The sequence below is a fragment of the Podarcis gaigeae genome (genome assembly GCF_964106915.1).
Source record: "Podarcis gaigeae genome assembly, chromosome: 13".
Lineage (NCBI taxonomy): Eukaryota > Metazoa > Chordata > Lepidosauria > Squamata > Lacertidae > Podarcis > Podarcis gaigeae.
Genome location: NC_139689.1, coordinates 5,214,594 through 5,233,206, shown reverse-complemented (window position 1 = coordinate 5,233,206; position 18,613 = coordinate 5,214,594). Strand labels below are relative to the sequence as shown.

The following is an 18,613-nucleotide window of genomic DNA, read 5'->3' as shown; positions in this document are numbered from 1 at the left end:
ACCGACTCTGGGGTTGCGGCGCTCATCTCGCTTTACTGGCCGAGGGAGCCGGCGTACAGCTTCCGGGTCATGTGGCCAGCAGGACTAAGCCACTTCTGGCGAACCAGAGCAGTGCACGGAAATACCGTTTACCTTCCCGCCAGAGTGGTACCTATTTATCTACTTGGACTTTTGGGCATGCTTTCAAACTGCTAGGTGGGCAGGAGCAGGGACCGAGCAACGGGAGCTCACCCCGTCGCGGGGATTCGAACCGCTGACCTTCTGATCGGCAAGCCCTAGGCTCTGTGGTTTAAGCCAAAGCACCACCTGTGTCCCTTGAATCTAGTACAGGCACATAAATCACAAAGGTGTCCTATGTGGACCAGGATTGTGCACATTTGCCGTGCACATGCAGATGGGTATGGGTGTCCGCTGCTGTCCCAGCTCGCACCCAGGGCCCCTGAATGTCGGAAGGGTCTCAGCAAAGAAACAAGGGCAGGTCAGCTGCCAGGTATCTGCTGCTGCTAAAAGGCAGAGCAAAGCGCCCATCCTCCGTCCTGGGCTTTAGTGTCTGGCGGGGATTATCTTCGCTTAATCCCTCAGGACAACAAGGACAAGCAGGTAGTGAGGAGAGGGGAGCGGCATGTCTGAGAATCGAAAAACGCTGGCTGGATTCAGCCCTGTATTCTATAGGGCCCAGGTTTTCCTCCCCCTCCTCCTGAGACTGCCATCTCCTGGAACAGCTGACCCCATCTCCCTTTTTCAAATGAGCCTGCCTAAAATAAAACCTGGAAGTCACAATGGAAGTCCTGCTTTAAGTGAAGTCTTAAATCTCCCTGCTTTCAGAGCCCAGAAGACTCCACCACCCGGATCCTGCTCACCAGGTTGCATGCCCCAAGACAGGACTAGCAAGCATGATTGATGACTCTCCAACCATCAGGATGCCCCTGGTTTGATTTTAGTTTATAAAGGTAACAACTCAGGATCTCAGCAGTGCCCCCTGGGTTATCGCCAGCGGCTCCCATTTATCCTCCGTGGCCTGAGCATAGAAAACTGGTGGTGCCTGTTCAGATAATCGCAGTATTTTATTTTATTTTTAAATGTAATAATACGACTTTCACCACCCTTCTCCAACCTGGTACTCTTGAGATATTTTGGGTTACAACTCCCATAATCCCCAGCACAATACGGCAGTGCTGATGGGAACCGCTGTCAAAAATATCTTTAAGGTCCTGTGTTGTGAAGACAGAAGGAAGGCTGTCTCAAGTCTCTCTCTTGGCAGAACTTTCTGTTGCCATTGAACGTCTGGTTTCCTGGATAGGTCCTTTGACTCACCCTGCCATTTTCAAAGAGAGGCCCACAGCCCTTTGCGAAGGATTTATTCAGATAACCTCCACGTGTTGTCTCGGTTTAGAAGTTGTAGTTGAGGTTTTGCGGTTGGGGTTGGGGGTCTTTTGAAAGATGCAGCTGGGGAGGAGAGGATATAGCAAGGGGAATAAAAGGCATCGGTTTCCATGTCCGTTGCATTTCTGCAGCCGTTCACCTTCTGCCCAAAAACTGCATTAACGTGTCTCACTGTTGCAAAATCATGTAATTTAGGTAATTCACACAATTATGTGATGAACGTTGTCATGAGAGTATTCCACCCCATTCACTTCAATGCAAACCGGGGCATGACAGCATATTGTTTGCAGACTGCATTGGTTTCCGTCCGGGACGCAGGGGCGAAATTCCAATCCCGTTTCTGTATTCGTCAAAATTTCCCCAACATCCCTAGGAAGGAGGAAGTCATCCTTTCTGTAAAGGGAAAGGGACCCCTGACCATTAGGTCCAGTCGTGACGGACTCTGGGGTTGCAGCGCTCATCTTGCTTTACTGGCCGTGGGAGCCGGCGTACAACTTCCGGGTCATGTGGCCAGCATGACTAAGCCGCTTCTGGCGAACCAGAGCAGCGCACGGAAACGCCGTTTACCTTCCCGCTGGAGCGGTACCTATTGATCTACTTGCACTTTGACCTGCTTTCGAACTGCTAGGTTGGCAGGAGCAGGGACCGAGCATCGGGAGCTCACCCCGTCGCGGGGATTCGAACCGCCGACCTTCTGATCGGCAAGTCCTAGGCTCTGTAGTTTAACCTACAGCGCCACCCGCGTCCCTTTCTGTACCGCAGAGTTAAACTGGGGAACTCGCTCCCATGGGAGGCAGTGATGGCCGGCAACTCAAAGAGAAATCAGACAAATTCATACAGGGTAAAGCTATCGGCGGCAACCAGGCATGATGGTTATGTTGGGTCTCCACACTTGGGGGCAGTAAATGCTTCTGAATACCAGTTGCTGTAAGCCACAGGAGGAGAGATAAGAGACACGGGTGGTGCTGTGGGTTAAACCACAGAGCCTAGGACTTGCCGATCAGCGGGTCGGTGGTTCGAATTCCCACGACGGAGTGAGCTCCCGTTGGTCAGTCCCTGCTCCTGCCAACCTAGCAGTTCAAAAGCACACCAGTGCAAGTAGATAAATAGGTACCGCTCCGGCGGGAAGGTAAACAGCATTTCCGTGTGCTGCTCTGGTTCTCCAGAAGCGGCTTAGTCATGCTGGCCACATGACCCGGAAGCTGTACGCCGGCTCCCTTGGCCAATAAAGTGAGATGAGCGCCGCAACCCCAGAGTCAGTCACGACTGGACCTAATGGTCAGGGGTCCCTTTACCTTTACAGGAGGAGAGAGGGCTCTTGCGCTTGGTACCTTCCTGTGGGCTTCCGACTTGGGCATTTGGTTGGCCGCTGTGAGATCAGGAAGCTGGACTAAGTGGGCTGTTATCTTAAGGAGGATAAATGCAGAGGAGAATCTGGATTTCCACATTCCACTGGGGTTTGGCAGCATTTCTTCAGCAGGAGGACTCCACTCGTCGGCCCTTCCTTCTCCTGGGCCCTCCCTGCCACACGCCACTCGCAGATTTGCTCTCTTTTTATCTCCCCACCCGCCTGACACACATACCCATTAGCTTCCCGCTAATCCCAGTGAGCTGACCAGGTGGTGTTAGGCCAGCGGCAGAGTGCTTTGGGTGTGCTGAGAAGCTTTGAATTTTGCACAGTTTCCGAGTTTAATTCCTACAAAGCCCCAAATGGGAACGGCGTCCGTGGGGCCTGCCAACACTTGGCCCAGCTGGGGGTTTAACTCTTGGAGGTGTGTGCAGCTGTAGCTTCTAACTGCTGCCTTTGAGGGCACAGTGAGGACCTGGCAGGTGGGCGAAATTGTCAATTTCAATTTCTCTCGTTTTCCCCATCTGTTTGCAATTATTATTTTTTTAAAAACCAGCATTTTAGTGGTTTGACTCTCTCCTAATAACACACATTTTTGTGTGCAGGTTTCCCTAATACAGTGGTACCTCGGGTTACATACGCTTCAGGTTACAGACTCCGCTAACCCAGAAATAGTGCTTCAGGTTAAGAACTTTGCTTCAGGATGAGAACAGAAATTGTGCTCTGGCGGCGTGGCAGCAGCAGGAGGCCCCATTAGCTAAAGTGGTGCTTCAAGTTAAGAACAGTTTCAGGTTAAGTACAGACCTCTGGAACAAATTAAGTACTTAACCTGAGGTACCACTGTATGTGCATATTAAAAGCCATATTTCCCCTTCTATTTATTTTTTCTTTAACATAATGTATCATTGCATGTTTTCATATGCATTTCATGTGCATGCTGTCCTTGCCATATGCGTTTTTGTACACACTGCTAGGCAGGATAAATTGCATTGCAAAATTCGGAGACGTGCAGGTTTGGGAATTTGATTCGCGTATCATTTCAGAAAGTGCAAATTATTCAGTTCGCGTTGACAGGCAAATCTACCTGACCTCTTTTCCCATCCCTAGTGGAGGCTCCTTAGTGGCTATGAGTGCTTTTCCTCAGCTCTGACTGGTTCCTCAGCTACAGCCCTTTTGGGGCAGAGATGACTTAGCCACTGTACTCCATGCTCTGGTAACTTCCAGACTGGAGCCTAGCAGTTCCCCCTCTGCATGGGGCTGCGACACGGAAACTCCCGTCGCTCCAAAATGCAGCAGCCAGATTACTGGTGGGGGTTTCGCTGTAGGCCTCATATAACCCCTGTTTTAAAACAGCTCCACTGGTGGCCAGTTCATTTCCAGACGCATTAGAAGGTGCTGGAGGGTTTAAAACCCTAAACTCAGGCCCCAAATATCTGAAAGACTGCCTCCTTCCTACAGACCCACTTGGGTGCTGAGTTAAGCAGAGTGGACCCTTTTGGTAGTTCCTCAGGGACGCGGGTGGCGCTGTGGGTTAAACCACAGAGCCTAGGACTTGCCAATCAGAAGGTTGGTGGTTTGAATCCCCGCGACGGGGTGAGCTTCCGTTGCTCGGTCCCAGCTCCTGCCAACCTAGCAGTTCAAAAGCACATCAAAGTGCGAGTAGATAAATAGGTACCACTCTGGTGGGAAGGTAAACGACATTTCCGTGCGCTGCTCTGGTTCGCCAGAAGCGGCTTAGTCCTGCTGGCCACATGACCCGGAAGCTGTACGCCAGCTCCATTGGCCAGTAAAGTGAGATGAGCGCCGCAACCCCAGAGTCAGTCACAACTGAACCTAATGGTCAGGGGTCCCTTTACCTTTACCTGCCCACAGAGGCTCAGGGGGTGGCAGGCCAGGAGAGGGCCTTCTCTGTGGTGACCCATAAGCTGTGAAACAGAGATGTATCTGGCACCGTCATACAGCTTCTGGCAGCTGCTGAAGACATTCAGGGTCCCTTCCCAGTCTTCCACTCTATGTTTCTATGAAACTCTTTCCCCCAGCTTTTGACATTTGACGAGCATGTCTTTAAGACCAACTTCCTTTTTCTAAGTTGTTTTGAACTTTTTCATACCATGTTTTAATGTTGTAAGCCTTCCTTTACAGCGAAGGGCAGGTAATTAGTAATACAGTGGTACCCCGGGTTACATACGCTTCAGGTTACATACGCTTCAGGTTACAGACTCGGCCAACCCAGAAATATTACCTCAGGTTAAGAACTTGGCTTCAGGATGAGAACAGAAATTGTCCTCCAGCGGCGCGGCGGCAGCAGGAGGCCCTATTAGCTAAAGCGGTACCTCAGGTTAAGAACAGTTTCAGGTTAAGAACGGACCTCCGGAATGAATTAAGTACTTAACCCGAGGTACCATTGTATTCTTTCTTTGTAGCTCTGACTCCTGCACGTAGTTTCTCTTCCAGAAAATAAGGTAGTTCCCTCCCCAGATGCCGATTTCCAACACGGGCGGCTTAAGCCGGTTTTCTTTTTAAACCATTTCGTAATGTGAACATAAAGCCTAAATTGGATTTATCATCCCACTTGCTCTCCTGCGTTGACAAAATCTGGCACCTGCGATGCACTTAGCACGGGAGAAGGATCAAAGATGGGCTTCAAGGCTGTGCCTGGATTCCCTTCCGACGAATTTTGTGTTGTGATTTCAGCCTTGCTGTGATTCCTTGACCAGCAGGGAGATTCTAGCTTCCAGCAACACATCTCAAGGCAAAGTGAGCCCTGCTGCTTTCCTGGGCCTAGGGCACCCTTGTCCGGTAGTTAGGTGGCCTTTCTCACTTGGGTGTCCACAAACAGGAGTGTCGTGAAAAGAAAGAGGGAAGGAGGTGTCCCATCAAGGAAGACACGCCAGGAGTGTGGCTGCCACCAGGGCTCCCGCTCTTTGGTGTGCCAGAAGCGTGCGAGAGATTTCCCGCTGCAAATTCAACTGGTGGGGAATCAAATCTACGAGGAAGGAATTAAGAGCGTCAAACGAGACCGTCCCAAACAGGGCGATGGGCTGTTGGGATAGGATATGGCGATTTAGGGGCATAGGGCAAGGAAAAGGGGAGGGTAGCGAGGGGGGGTGTCAGAGGCCATGCTTCACCAGCTGTCAGTCCAGCAAATCCCCCACATGCTCCCTCCCCTGTGGGGAGGGAGGGAAGGGAGTGAGAAGGGAATCTCCGGGCATTAAGCACCGTGGCTCCGGCTAAGCCGCTGTCCTCGGCTCTGGTGCGGCAGGTGCCGCAGGGATCTCAGCCAGGCCTCCCCCGACCCCGGCAGAAGCCCCTCCGGGCATCATGTTTGCCAGCTCTTCGCGGGGAGGCCCGGCGCCCGCGGGCCGGGGGCCCGGGGGTGGGGGCAAGTTCAGCGTGGACGAACTCTACGGGCTGCCCAAGAAGACCAAAGGGGCGCGGGGGGAGAGCGTCCGGCGGCGGAGCCAAGCCAGCCAGGGAGGCCAGATGGGGCGAGAGGGGCAGCCCCTGACCCCCGCCCAGGTGCTAGAGGCGGCCAGGTGCTTGATGGAGAGGCGGAGGCTCGAGAGCTACCTGCTGGAGGCCGGGATCAGCGCTGAGGAGCTGGAGAGCACACGTACCGGCATGGTGTACAGGTATGTGGCACTTTGGGGGGGGCAAGCTAGTCAGAGGCTCAGGTGGGTGCCTCGTGCCTTTCATGCGCAGCCGTCCTGAACCCCAGGATGCATCAGGGCGATGGTGGCAGCGTTGCTTTTAGTCCTTGCAAAACAAGTTCCTAGTCCTCAAGCAAAGTTTTTTTTTTTTCTGTGAATGTGCTCATGGAAAACAGGGAGATGTTTCCAAGGGAATGTTGCTGTTCGTTAATCACAGAATTGGAGGGATCTAAACAGGTCATCTAGTTTGTGTTGTGAATTGCCCTGAGATCTGTGCATAGAGGGTGGTATTCAAATTTAATACGTAGTAATAATAATAATAATAATGGGGCGTTAGGGTTATTAAAAGAAGATGGGGAACATGTCCTGCTCCTCCTGGGGTAGCCTGTCCACCTCTGGTCCCCATCTGCACTCAACTCTCACCTGTGGCTCCTAGATGCTGTCAGCGTGCGACTGCGGCCACACCATGGGAAATGGCTTCAGCCAGCCGGCTAAACCAGGTGAGAGAAGCCGATGAGTCTCAAACCCTCAGGGAGTTAGGGACTTTCTCTGCATGTGAAGGCAGGCTCTGACAGATGGAGCAGACGCGAACAAGAGTGAGTCCAGTGCTTAAGAAGGTGGTTTCTGCGCATGCTGTAGAGCGTGGGTAGGCAAACTAAGGCCTGGGGGCCAGATCCGGCCCAATCGCCTTCTAAATCCGGCCCGTGGACGGTCCAGGAATCAGCGTGTTTTTTACATGAGTAGAATCTGTGCTTTTATTTAAAATGCATCTCTGGGTTATTTGTGGGACCTGCCTGGTGTTTTTACATGAGTAGAATGTGTCCTTTTCTTTAAAATCCATCTCTCGGTTATTAGTGGGGCATAGGAATTCATTCATTTCCGCCCCCCTAAAATATAGTCCGGCCCCCCACAAGGTCTGAGGGACAGTGGACCGGCCCCCATGCTGAATAAAATTGCTGACCCCTGCTGTAGAGGAAAGTGAGGGGCAGATGGGGCTCATCCACCTGGAAACGAGAGCCCATATTGGAGAAGGAAAACTCTGATCCTTAACCCTCTCCGCCTTGCCTTCGGGAGAAGAAAAGGCTCAGGAGTAAAAACCTACACAAATCCAGAGTCCCTAAGGCAGTTGGATGGTGCCTTTGTACACCTCCTTCCAGCAACTCCGGCAGCCAAGCTGGTGCCCAACGTCTTGCTTTGCTTTGGACCCCATCATCAAGGTTGAGATGGGGGTCTTGTCCGGGCAGCCCAGGACCTCCAGATACACCACCCAGACTGATGCCCAAGGAGGTCACTTCAGAACTACAGTGGTACCTCGGGTTACATACGCTTCCAGTTACATACGCTTCAGGTTACAGGCTCCGCTAACCTAGAAATAGTATCTCGAGTTAAGAACTTTGCTTCAGGATGAGAACAGAAATTGTGCTCCAGCGGCGCGGCAGCAGCAGGAGGCCCCATTAGCTAAAGTGGTGCTTCAGGTTAAGAAGAGTTTCAGGTTAAGTACGGACCTGCGGAACGAATGAAGTACTTAACCCGAGGTATCACTGTACTAATAATCATCAGACCTTTTATTGGCATCACATACAAACATCCAAAATACAGAATTGCCACTTCCCCAGTGGCACAAAACATTTGCTAAAAGAAAGGAGGCAGAGCAGTCTATCGTCACATCTCTTGGTCTCCAGGGAGATCAGACGTCGGCAGTGTATTTCGACGACAAAAAACCAGATAGAGATATTTAGCCACTAACTTGCTGAGCTCCTGATCATTCCCCAGGAATAGAAAATGTATGACCTCCGACTCTGGTTTCCATTTGGGGATACAGAGTTGATCTAGAAATTGCTGGCGGAGACCAGCATATAGTTTACAATTGAAAACCACATGTGTAAGGGTTTCCACCAGGTGGTCTTCACCTGGGCAAGTTCTTTCTCCTTCCACCCTGCCTGAGAACCTTCCCCAAACGGGGTTTGATGGATTTGAATTAAACCTGGCCAGCGAAAACGCCCTTCTTTCTGGAGGGTTAAGCAGAAATTCAAGGTGATTGTGGTTAGTTTCATGTGCCCAAGAAAGTTGGAAATAAAGAGGGGAGCATGTTTTCTCTGCTGCTACTGTTAGTTCTTGGCGCAGGACTGCTAGTGCAGAGGTTGGACTTCACCCCCAGAGCTGCACTTCATTGTTTCTCAAGACAGACGGATGCCAAGAACAATAATAACCCACTTCGTTGCAGGAATCATAGCTAAGGAAGCTGCCTGTATACAGATGGACCACAAATCCATTTGGCTTGGTATGGTCTGCATGGACTGAGGCCCAATTCTATACAACAAAGTGCTTTCCCTAAGCTTGCAGCAGACCTGCCTAGTGCCTCTTGCCCATAATAATAATAATAATTATTATTATTATTTGTACCCCGCCCATCTGGCTGGGTTTCCCCAGCCACTCTGGGCGGCTTCCAACAAAGATGAAAAATACACTAAAATGTCACATATTAAAAACTTCCCTGAATAGGGCTGCCTTCTGATGTCTTCTGAATGTCAGGTAGTTGTTTATCGCTTTGACATCTGATGGGAGGGCGTTCCACAGGGCGGGCGCCACTACCGAGAAGGCCCTCTGCCTGGTTCCCTGTAACTTGGCCTCTCACAGTGAGGGAACTGCCAGAAGGCCCTCGGAGCTGGACCTCAGTGTCCAGGCAGAATGATGGGGGAGGAGACGCTCCTTCAGATATACTGGACCGAGGCCGTTTAGGGCTTTAAAGGTCAGCACCAACACTTTGAATTGTGCTCGGAAACGTACTGGGAGCCAGTGTAGGTCTTTCAAGACCGGTGTTATATGGTCTCGGCGGCTGCTCCCAGTCACCAGTCTAGCTGCCGCATTCTGGATTAGTTGTAGTTTCCGGGTCACCTTCAAAGGTAGCCCCACATAGAGCGCATTGCAGTAGTCCAAGCGGGAGATAACCAGAGCATGCACCACTCTGGCGAGACAGTCTGCAGGCAGATAGGGTCTCAGCCTACGTACCAGGTGGAGCTGGTAAACAGCTGCCCTGGATACAGAACTGACCTGTGCCTCCATGGACAGCTGTGAGTCCAGAATGACTCCCAGGCTGCGCACCTGGTCCTTCAGGAGCACAGTTACCCCATTCAGGACCAGGGAATCCTCCACACCTGCCTGCCCCCTGTCCCCCCAAAACAGTACTTCTGTCTTGTCAGGATTCAACCTCAATCTGTTAGCCGCCATCCATCCTCCAACCGCCTCCAGACACTCACACAGGACCTTCACTGCCTTCACTGGTTCTGATTTAAAAGAGAGGTAGAGCTTGGGTCTCCTCCTTGACACCATTCCTCATGCATCTAGTCCCTGGTGAGGAGAGAGGAGGATGTTGGCTCTTGGATATCCAGAGGCCGCCTTGAAGTGCTTCCTGAAGCCTGGCAGCGCCGACGCCACGCTTTGATTTGCCATCTCTATGTCAAGGGAGCCTTCCTGAGCACACCAGAAACCGCTTCTGAGTGGCATTCTTGACTTCTCAGCTTGACTTCTCGCACAGTCTGTTTTTAGAAGGCTGCTCTGTGTGTGTGGCGGGGATTGGGACAGGGTGGAATAAGGAGTGAGCCTTTCTGGGCAAGAGATTTAAGGAGCTTGGTCTGTTCAGCATCTTCAAAAGAAGGTCAGGAGGGTAAATTGATGGTGATGATGTATTCTTGTGGGCTTTGGTGGTAACCGGCTGTTTAATCCAGAAGCCCTCCCCCCGCCCCCCAAATCTGAATGCCAGGCAGCAGGCAGAAGTTAAAGCTGTGCTGCATTTTTATTTTTTCTAACTTTCTGGATTTATTATTGAGCATCGGAGGCAAATGGTTTTAGAAAACTTCATCCTTCTCACTTGGAATATACTTCAGAGACATGCAGATTGATTGATTGATTGATTGATTGATTGATTGATTGATTGATTTAGCAAGTACCTAGCTTTCAGTATTTGGGGAGGGAGGGGAAACTACTTTAGCAAACACTGTGCTTTCACAATTTTTTTTAAAATATATATTTTTATTAGTTTTTTAACATAACATTTTCAACAATTATTAAACTCACTTTACATCTTATACAGTTTTTTTTTACTTCCATCAATCACATCTGAAAATTTTCCAATCTCTTCCACTCAATTTACATTTCTTACTTTCACTATTACATTTAAATATCATAACTAACGTCTCTCTTCTTTATCTTCTTTGCATTGTTTCATATATTCCTCCTTACAAAACTTCTTGTAGACCTACTAGCGTAATTTGTTGATTGCAGTTGCTCTTCAAATAGTTCGTATATTTCTTCCAATTGTCTGTGAATCTCTGGTCCCGCAGGTTTCAAATCCTTCCTGTCATCTTATCCAATTCTGCGTAGTCCATTAATTTTGTCTGCCATTCCTCTCTGTGCTTTCACAAATTACCTTTCTTGCGGGAGTTGAGTGCGAAGAATGAGCCTGGTGAAATCTGAGATTCATCCGAGTCGTGCCAAACCCTAAGTAACAGCCTGGTCTGGAGACTTCTGAATCTTTGATCCTTGGTCTTTGGGAAAGGGGATGCAACTTGGAGCAGTTTCCAGACCTTTGATCATCTTGGTCACCCTCCTCTGCACATGTTGCAGCTTGCCAATATCCTTGGGGTCCGACCAAGGCAAAATTGCCGATTGTGCGGCGGGCTGGAGGGCGGGGGAGCGGGGGAGCGCGTGCCCATACGCATGCACACACGCTATTTCCGGCGCACTTCCGGGTCGGAGGAGCACCGAAAATAGCTTATGCACATGTGCACAGGCCTCCTCTGACCCAGATGTGCACCAGAAATAATGCGCATGCACACAAGCTATTTCCAGTGCTCCTCCGACCCGGATGTGGGCACCCGCGCAGCGCCAGTAAGAGCGGGCGGTGGGGGTTGCCGCGGGCTGGGTAAACAAGTCCCTCAGGCCTTGTCTGGCCTGCGGGCCTTATTTTGGGGACCCCTGCTCTGGACACTATACTTCTGTTGATGCAACCTAGAACTGCATTAGCTTTTGTTGTTGTTGTTGTTGTGGCATCACACTGCACGATTGATAATTCAGTTGAAGCATTGACCAGGGCTATGTACACATTAGGGACATGGGTGGCGCTGTGGGTTGAACCACAGAGCCTAGGGCTTGCCGATCAAAAGGTCGGCGGTTCGAATCCCCGGACGGGGTGAGCTCCCGTTGCTCGGTCCCTGCTCCTACCAACCTAGCAGTTCGAAAGCACGTCAAAGCGCAAGTAGATAAATAGGTACCACTCTGGCGGGAAGGTAAACGGCGTTTCCGTGTGCTGCTCTGGTTCGCCAGAAGCAGCTTAGTCATGCTGGCCACAGGACCCAGAAGCTGTACACCAGATCCCTCGGCCAGTAAAGCGAGATGAGCGCTGCAACCCCAGAGTCAGTCACGACTGGACATAATGGTCAGGGGTCCCTTTAGCTTTTATGTACACATTGGTGGTCATCTGCCCTTCCGCCCCCTCCCCCCGATTGCATTTCAGGCTGTTTTTGGGTTTTGGTTTTTGCATTGCTGTACACACCAGAGAGTGGGTAGGGGTGCCTTCACCAATGCAGATCACCTGATTTGTCTCCCTGTGCTGAACTCCAACGAACCTGGCATCTGAGCGTGTGCTGTTCCTAGTGTACACACCTCAGCATAAACATGGCTTGCATTTTCAAATCGTGCAGGAGCCGGTTTGAGGGGAAATGCATCAAACAGCATTATATTTCAAGAAACTACAGGATAGATATGGATTGTGGCTAATGTTGTGTGCTCAGCTTCAAAAACCATCATTATTGCTGAAGTCAGCAATAATGTGTGCAGAGCCCCAGTGTGTGGCAGCTGTGGAAAAGCTGGATTCTATGCTAAGGATGATTTAAAAAGCGATCAAAAATAAAACTGCCAATCTTACAGTGCCTTTACAGAAGTCTGTGGTGCCATCACACTTGGAACACCGTGTATGGTTTCTGAAGTGGGGACCACGCTTCAAAAAGGATATTGTAGCGCCAGGAAAGTTGCAGAAAAGGGCGACCAAAACAAATCAAAAGGGCTGGATCAGCTCCCCTATCAGGAAAGGTTACGGCCGTGGAAGCTTTTGCGTTTAGAAACCCAGCGGGCTAAAGAGGGACAGGGATACAGATGTATTAAAATTTTGCAGAGAAAGCAGATAGAGAGTTTTTCCTCCTTGCAGGGCTAGAACGTGGTGGGGTCATCCAAGCAAGCTGAATGGTGGGAATTAAAACCAGGTGATTAAAACCCACACAGCAGATAGTTAAACTGTGGAACTCACTGCCACAAGATGCAGTAAGCAGCCACCAACGTGGGTGGCTCTAAAAAGGGTTGGACACATGTAGCGTTCCCAAAGCAGAGGAAAGATTGGACCCTGATTAATAGAATACATACGAGGCTTGACCAGTGCCAATAATAATCATTCCGTCCACCCCTCGGCCCAGGTCATTTTATTCACAAAAGAACTTTTCACACAGTGTTCGTAAGAACCAATCAGATTTCCTCTGAGCATTTCAAAGAACCCCATGTGGGACAAAGTCAGATCAGAAGAAATTCTTTTAGCTACAAAGAAACTATTTCCTACACCAGCCAGTGTGGTGTAGTGGTTAAGAGCGGTAGACTCATAATCTGGGGAACCGGGTTCGAGTCTCCGCTCCTCCAGATGCAGCTGCTGGGTGACCTTGGGCCAGTCACACTTCTCTGAAGTCTCTCAGCCCCACTCACCTCACAGAGTGTTTGTTGTGGGGGAGGAAGGGAAAGGAGAATGTTAGCCGCTTTGAGAAAGGAGGAAGGGAAAGGAGAATGTTAGCCGCTTTGAGACTCCTTAAAGGGAGTGAAAGGTGGGATATCAAATCCAAACTCTTCTTCTTCTTCTACTTGAGCATGCATATGTAGTTCAGAGTAAATAAAATAGGAAGCAAGGAGGAATGCTTTTAGGAAAACCCTGGAGGTCATTTTTTTAAAAAAATAATATTTATTAGAGTTTTAAGGGTTACAGAAAGAAAAAAGAGAAAACACCGAATTAAACAAAACAACACATCACAATAAGAAAAAAGAAAAAAAAAACCAGAAAAATAGAAACAACTAAAAACACAATAAATATTCCCATGACTTATCTTTCATTTGCTTGTTTCCTTGACCTCCTCACACCTCCCTTTTTTGTGTTCTAGTTTGGTTAACTATTTCAGCAAATCCTTTCCATCTTTCCCAGTTTTTGTCCTATAATTTATCTTGATATAATCTAACTTTACTTTTCCTCCTTTCACCAATTAACAATCTATTTTTACTTAATCCTTTATAACATTTCTGCTAAAGCCACATAACTTCATTCCAACATCCTTCTAACATTCATTAATTTTACAATGTTTCTGTAAATAATCTTTAAATTTCTTCCAATCTTCTTCCACCAACTCTTCTCCCTGGTCTCGGATTCTGCCAGTCATTTCCGCCAGTACCATGTAGTCTATCAACTTCATCTGCCACTCTTCCCGGGTGGGGAAAACCCTGGAGGTCATAAACAGGAGTAAACAGGAGAGGAAGGAAGGCAGTGTTTACCATCTCCTTGTGAACTCTCTTCCTGGCCCTTAAGATCTATCTAAAGATTAAACTACATCAAAGTTACATACTATCTTTATGGCTCAGGATGCCTGGTGAAGCAACCAGTCTGTGTTTCAGAATGCTGATACGTGCCTGTCAGGCAGAGAAAATGAACAGTAGAGAAAATGGGCAGAGACGGAGAGGCTTGTGGGATTTGAGCAGAAATTATTGTCAATGAATCAAACCCCAGTCGACGCAATGCTTTCATCGCGGACACAATGGCTTGCTCCGTATTTCATAATTCCTCATAGTAATCCCACCTGACCTCCACAGACACATTCGTGGATGAGGAGGCTTTCAGTGGCCACTGGCCACGATGGTTAGGTTCTGCCTCCACAGGAGAAGGCAGCATGTGTCAGGATACTAGTTCCTGGGAATTAAAAGGGAATTGCTCTTATCCCATTGGGACATCTGATTGGCCACTGCGAGAACAGGGTGCCAGACTAGATGGGCCCACTTTGGTCTGGTCCAGTTTAAGGGCTAGTCTTAAGCTTTCCTCTTTTCTCCAGGTTTGGCCACTGCCCGCTCCTGCCAAAGGACATAACGGCCAGAGCGGTCTGTGCCAGCATCGCCCTTGAGCCAGTGCCACCAACTGGACTCATCCACTTCAGCCCCGACTGGGCCAGGCGAGCTGGGTAGCACTTCCAGAGACCACCTTCTGCACATGAACAGGTCAAAGTGCTGTGGACTCACAGCTTTGAGTTGTGAGCACCAGATTCACTCCAACAAGAAGACAGTCGTCGCACAGCAGAGTCTAGCAGAGCATAAACGACTCGGAGAGCAGCTCTGTAGAATATCTTCTTTATTCTATCTACAACTATTATACAACTATATACAGAGCTTAATGAGGTCTAAGCATAAATGAATGCTGCACTGCACTGAGTGTCTGCAGCTGCTCTTAGCAGCAACCTTATCTATACACACGATCTCTAACACTCAGTCTCTTTCTCTCCGACACACTGACTGACTGACTGACTGATTGATGTGGTGCTGGAGCTGAATAAGTAGAGAGTAGAAAACCGCCCCTCCTCTCTGGAGAATCAGCAGAGATCATCATGAGATTCTTGGATATTGGAGGGGTGAAATCTCCTCAGTCTGTTCCAGTGTTTTCTGTGTGGATATATTATTTGCCCTCCAGATGGAGGGGCCCCCACTGGCTAACAACAATACCAACACTAACCATATAAAGATGACATTGAATGAAGATCAATGAGTAGTAACCCAGGGGGAGGGAGGCTGGGGAAAGAGAGAGAGTAATAATAACTGAGCCCAAATTAAAATGAGAATTTTTCAAAGTGCAATTGCAGCGGCAGCTTGTCTAATATATACTGGGGAAAGGACTCTTGAGGCCCTGGGCCCTTGCTTCTTTCTATTCTATCCACGGCATCACTGAATCGTTTATTTTATTTATGAATCAATTTCTAGGAGGCAACTTGAAGCAATTTACAATGCAATAAACACACACGTATCCACATACAGAGAGAGTTAAAACAATTGGATTCTTTTCTTTTAAAAAATGCATTTACATATAAAACAATTCTTTAAAAAAAAACAACCAATAGTGTTTCTATACAGATACCAACTGGGAATCTCCACTTAGAAGGTTTTTTTTTAAAAGGGGGGGGGAAATGCCCCCTTTTAATTAGTGATTTCCTGATCCCTGGTGGGTGCCTCTGTAGTAGCTATTTTGCTCTCCCTGGAAGAATTGTTTGGGGTTTGTTTTGAACTTTGTTTTATTATCAGCTGCACAACATGAGGCTTTGGCTGAGAGGACAGCGCCTTCCCTTTCACCTCAGTTGGTCTGCCAGCAGACCTGGTTTTTGAAGCCAGCTCCCTGTAGAGCATGTTTTCAAAGTTCCTGCCCTCTTCCATCCTGTGGACATGACAGGAGTGTGAAGATGCTGGGATTGTGGCCTTGGGAGAGCTCATTTTTGGTTGAGACTCTGCCCTGCCATGCCATGCCCAAAATCTTCCTGACACAGAGCGTGTGGAAAGTGTTGAGGCGTTGCTCCTGGCGAATGCAAGTTGCCAGGTAAAGGTAAAAGGTGTAAAGGACCCCTGGGTGGTTAAGTCCAGTCAAGGCGACTATAGGGTTGTGGGACTCATTCACTTTCAGGCCGAGGGAGCCAGCGTTTGTTCACAGACAGCTTTCAGGTTTATGTGGCCAGCAGGACCACTTTGGCGCAACGGAACATCGTGACGGAAACCAGAGCACACGGAAACGCCGTTTACCTTCCCGCTGCAGTGGTACCTATTTATCTACTCACACTGGTATGCTTTCAAATTGCTAGGTTGGCAGGAGCTGGGACAGAGCAATGGGAGCTCACTCCATCACCGGGATTCGAACCGCCGACCTTCCGATCAGCAAGCCCAAGAGGCTCAGTGATTTATACCACAGCGCCACCCACTATACTACTCGGTTCTGCCTCAAATCCCATCTGGAATCCTGTGTCCAGTCCTGGGCACCACAGATTCAGAAGGCTATTGACAAGCTAGAAGGTAGAGCAGAGGAGAGTGACCAATACAATAAAGGGCTTGCAAAGCCTTACAAGGAACCAGGTGCCTTTTGAGGAACAGTTAAGGGAGTTGGGCATGTTCAACCTAGAGAAGAGAAGACTCGGAGGGCATAACCTTGTTTTCTGCTGGTCCCAGAGAGTAGGACCCCTACCAAATTACAATAATGGAAATTCTGATTAAACATTAGGAAGAACTTTCTGATGGTAAAGGTAAAAAGGTAAAGGGACCTCTGACCATTAGGTCCCGTCGCGGACGACTCTGGGGTTGCTCATCTCGCTTTACTGGCTGTAGGAGCCGGCGTACAGCTTCCGAGTCATGTGGCCAGCATGACTAAGCCGCTTCTGGCGAACCAGAGCAACGCACGGAAACGCCATTTACCTTCCCGCTGGAGCGGTACCTATTTATCTACTTGCACTTTGAGGTGCTTTCGAACTGCTAGGTTGGCAGGAGTAGGGACTGAGTAACGGGAGCTCACCCCGTCGTGGGGATTCGAACCACCAACCTTCTGATTGGCAAGTCCTAGGCTCTGTGGTTTAACCCACAGTGCCACCCGCGTCCCTTCTTACCTTCTTGTGATGGTAAGAGCCATTCAAATAGCAGAACGAAGGTGGTGGACATTGTAAGTTTTTTAAACAGAAAAAAATGGCTGTCCAGGATTCTCGAGTTGCGATTTCTGCACAACCGGCGATTGGACTAACACATCTGGCTGCAGCTGATGGGAGCTGGAGTTCAAAACATCTGGAGGACACCAGGTTGGGGAAAGGTGGTGTTGGTTGCCATGCATGACAACTGCAGGTGTGTTTTTCCCCCCCATCCTTCATGAATTTTTAGGGAAGCTGAGAGAGGCGTACACTTTGCAAAGTTGAGCGCTTGCTGTTGTCTTGTGGGTCAACCTTTGATCAAATTTGGCTGACTGCACCACATCCACTCCCCACGCAGCCCCCTTACATAGATGTGTGGACTCACTATCTGATTTTTGTGTCATTCTCCTGGAGGTGGGAGGAAGAGAAGGGGGCAGGCGTGCTGGGCTGAGTGAGCACACCCACCGCTTCCAGCTTTTGGTGTCAGCTCCGCTGAGGCATCTTGGTGACTGTGTCATCTCCCATCTCCCAGGATGTCCTCAACCCAGCAGGGAGCTTGTGGAAACTCCCACCCAGTCTTGCCAGCTGCCAACTCACCCTTGATGGGAACAAATTGCCCCTTAATGAAATACAGAGTACCGTATTTTTCGCTCTATAACACGCACACGACCATAACATGGAGGAAGGTCAGGTCGAGAGAGGGGGGGCAGTGCCTGGCCCAAAGTTACACCCAGCGAGCTTAATAGCCAGGTGGGGATTTGAACCCTGGAAGTGAGAGCTGGAACATAAAGAAGGCTGATCACCGAAGAATGGATGCTTTTGAATTCTGGTGCTGGAGGAGACTCTTGAGAGTCCCATGGACTGCAAGAAGATCAAACCTCTCCATTCTGAAGGAAATCAGCCCTGAGTGCTCATTGGAAGGACAGATCCTGAAGCTGAGGCTCCAAGACTTTGGCCACCTCCTGAGAAGAGAAGAGAAGACTCCCTGGAAAAGACCCTAATGTTGGGAAAGATGGAGGGCACAAGGAGAAGGGGACGACAGAGGACGAGATGGTGGGACGGTGTTCTCGAAGGGACCAGTATGAGTTTGACCAAACTGCCGGAGGCAGTGGAAGACAGGAGGGCCTGGCGTGCTCTGGTCCAGGGGGTCGCGAAGAGGCGGACACGACTAAACGACAACAACAACTCTCCCAGGTCTTTGTCCAACGCTCTAACCACATGGTTCATCTCGGCAGGATATGATGATGGCGGCACTTTTTCCACACACACAAAGCCATGTTATGTTTCCCACCACCACCACCCAGTTGCATACAGTGCTGGAGTTTCCCCAGGAAGGGCTCACCCCTTGGGCGTTGCCCTTGAGAGAGCAGAGAGTAACTGCCAGGCCCTGGCACACAGCGCTCCTGAGACGGCCTGAAATAACTTCTGCGCACTGCTGTCATCGGCTTCCACCCACCCCGGCTCCTTCTCCCTCCGGCTTCCTCAGCCGACACCTCGCATCTCCACAACTGAGAGGT

General features: G+C 49.5%; 1 protein-coding gene across 1 annotated transcript in view; it reads left to right on the top strand.

Annotated features, from left to right (window-relative positions):
- Window positions 1-824: 824 nt before the first annotated feature.
- Window positions 825-18,613, top strand: part of KCNAB3 (potassium voltage-gated channel subfamily A regulatory beta subunit 3) — a 59,477-nt gene continuing 41,688 nt past the window's right edge. Inside the window, exon 1 of the mRNA XM_083706895.1 lies at window positions 825-950. The gene's annotated coding sequence lies outside the window, so the exon portion shown is untranslated. The remainder of the gene's footprint in view (window positions 951-18,613) is intronic.